Source organism: Diachasma alloeum, unplaced genomic scaffold (assembly GCF_001412515.2).
Source record: "Diachasma alloeum isolate Michigan unplaced genomic scaffold, Dall2.0 Dall_scaffold_00931, whole genome shotgun sequence".
NCBI lineage: Eukaryota > Metazoa > Arthropoda > Insecta > Hymenoptera > Braconidae > Diachasma > Diachasma alloeum.
In genome coordinates, this window is record NW_021681048.1 from 107753 (window position 1) to 110998 (window position 3246).

Below are 3246 nucleotides of genomic sequence, written 5' to 3' on the forward strand. Positions count from 1 at the left end.
TACTTGTTTTGTTAAAATATAGACTCTATTGAGTCAATTTAAGGTTATTCAAAATTCTTTTCATTTTACTCCAAGTGAACCTTTCCAACCTTTGTAAATGGGTTTTGTGTTTGAATTCTATTCCTTAAATTCGAGACGATCTTTGAATTTAATCTGGTTTCTTTGGTTCAATATATTGAATTTTAATTTAATAAAGTTGTGTCAAGTAACCCATTCTTGACGTAACAATTGTTAAAATAATTTTGGGCCATGTTTAGGTCAGCAGCAGTAAACACTCAGAAAAATTTAAGTAATCAAAATTGCACTACGTTTCGAATGCTCTAAGCATTCCTCCTCAGGTGCATCATTGTATTCTACATAAGAAGGAAATAAAAAACGAAATTAATAATTATAAATCTACGAAACTATTGCCAGAACTCAACTGCAATTTACAAAAATTTATTCAAAAAATCTCACCTAAAATAAGATATACTCCAAGAAATTCACATTCTCCAAGAACTCACGCTATGCTATTATTGTGGCAAATAAACAGCAGCCGTAACCTAGAAATGCCACAACCAATGTAGCAAATAATTGTAATCGCCGATTAATGCGACTGCTCTGAAAACCCATAGTGATACAAACCCTTATGAGTTGACAGTGCTGATCACACCATCCGTATGCAAAAAACTTTGTCAAAAAATTTTCCATTATCAAAAACAACTTAACAAATGTACGTCAAATAATTCCGTGAAGTCAATGTAAACAGTAGTCATGAAATAAATTTGCAGAGAGCTACATTAGCGCCATCTGTCCCGAATTGAAAACAACAAAATGTTATCCTATATCAAAGCGTCTGAAGGAAGTCATAGATGGCATTGGTGGCGCAAGTCTTCACAAATACATCCAAACCATACCATTAATGCTAGTCAACATTTAAATGTTCGCTAGTGGAACTTAATGATTCGATCATATACAGATCCTAGTTTAGCAGAATCATTAACAAAATTCACCGTGTGATCATTATGTTTCCTTACATACATCATCTCTAATATCTCTCTTTTATAATCACCTAAATTTGAAAGGATATGGTCGAGAACATCAGTTTCGTTTGGAGTCACGTTACAATTTTTATTTGAGAAAAAAATTTTTTTTTTCACTTTTTCTTACCGCCAGACCGAGACTCTTAAGAAACTTCACGTTCTGAGGTGTTAACACCTTGAAGCCAGCACGCGAACTGATTGAAGCGAGGCATGATTGATAGTCTAGGTGAATTCGTTAAAAAAATGGCCCAATTCGGAAATAAGTCGGACAAAGTCAATTTTTTTTTCAATGGCTCAATTAAAGGATTGAGAATGCCTGTAAATTTTTTTGACTTTTTATTTCAACCGGAAATGACCGCCATCTTGAAAACCGGCGTTGGATCTTCATTTTTCGACTTTTCGGCTCATGGAGTAGAACTACAGAAGAAAGTAATGAGTTAAATACATTCCCCCGCTCAAAATCCATAAATTCGGTTTTTTGACTTTTTGCAATATTTCCATTATTTACAAAACTACGACTCTTTCACCGAACGCCCGACGCTGCTGCACGTATTTCATCCGGTGGTGACCACCCGCGCGAGCCCGTCAATACTAAGCGCTTTAGCCTTTCACGATGCAATGTCAAATATCTCAGAAAATAATGAAAACATGGAAAGTCAAAAGACAATATTGCTATATTTTGAGTGAGGGAATACTTTTTATCTAACAGTTTTCCTGTAGCACCAATAACTGTGCCGCAAAATCACTGTAATAAAAAAAGTTTCTTGCAAATAGTACTGGATTGACCGTCTAGTTAGTTATTTCTCGGAATTAATCATTGAGAACATATCGGGTTATGCCTTTTCATAGGCCTTATTGACAAATGTAGACCATAGAAACAAGAAAAGAAAAAAAAATTATATTTCTATTTTTTAATACAAATTTCTCAGAATTGTTTGTTTTATTTTCAATACAAAGGGATCACTCGCACCGAAAGTTCACGGAATAGGAATAAATGCGCAAAAATAAAGAGGGGGAAAAAATAAATTGAAGAAAACTGGCACAAAATTGTCAGTAGACCACAACTTAGTGCCAGTGACTGATTTATGTGATTTAGTTGAAACAAAAATGTTCGAGTGTACCGTGTGTTTCATTTGTAATGAACCATTATCTAAAGGCGATATAATTGTAGTAAAAGAGAGAGGTTTGAAAACTTTGATACAGAGCAGTGTTAAAAGACAAGATAACAAATCCATTGGATTATGGGGATTGAAGGAGATATCTGTGCATAAAAAATGTCAGACTTCGTACATACATAGTAATAATATTGCTGCATGTGGAAAAGTGAATACGAAGGGAGGAAGACGTAGTTCGCGGTCCGTTGCATCGGCCTTTGATTTCAAAAACAAGTATTGTTTATGTGGTGAAGATGCATCGGATGTTTTCAACAAAAAAGAACAGGAGAAGACACCCAATAAACGCAACAACGTGCACATTATTGAGACTCTCACGATAAAGGACAAAATACTTGACTATGCAAAAGCAAGATCTGACACATGGGCAGCAGAAGTCACAGTACGTTTAAGACCAGTCACTGATTTAGTTGCTATCGAGGGCAGATATCATGTTAATTGTTTAAGAAATTTTTCTCGTTTTTCCGATCCAACGCGACCTGCTCATCGGCCTGTGAGTGACAAAACTGTTACAGTCATTGATTTTATTTCATCCTATCTCGAAGAAACTCAGGAAGAATATCAATTTTCTCTACGAGAGATACTGGAAAAGTATGAGGGTGATATTTCTACCGAGGAAACCATCAAAGCTAAATTGTTAGAAAAATTCGGACACGAAATAATTATCACCAATTACCCTAATGCTGAGCCGATAATTTTCTATCGAAATACTGGTCATAAAATATTGTCAGACTATTGGAAACAATTGAAACAAACTAACCCGGAGGAAGAACGTAAAAGAATTGTTAAAGCTGCTGCAGAAACAATTAGAGAAGATATTAGATCTCAATACTACGATACCCAGATGTACCCTCCGCCACATGATTTTTTACGAGACGTTAAATCCGATGTACCTGCTACCCTTAGAATGCTTTTAGACACTGTTATTCTCAAAAGAAAAAGAGGTAATGAGGAAAAGTTGAACACGAAAATCATTGCAATTGCACATGCAATCATTGCAGCAGTGAGACCCAGGTCTTTTTTATCTTGGTTGCAACTTGGTCTATCAGCAT

General features: G+C 35.3%; 1 long non-coding RNA gene across 1 annotated transcript; it reads right to left on the reverse strand.

Annotated features, from left to right (window-relative positions):
- Positions 1-235: 235 nt before the first annotated feature.
- On the reverse strand, positions 236-722 carry LOC107045412. The gene is made up of 3 exons (XR_001461429.1): positions 625-722; positions 457-542; positions 236-353 (listed from the first exon to the last, which is right to left on the reverse strand). It is a non-coding gene; the product is annotated as an uncharacterized LOC107045412 (long non-coding RNA).
- Between the last annotated feature and the right edge of the window lie 2524 nt (positions 723-3246).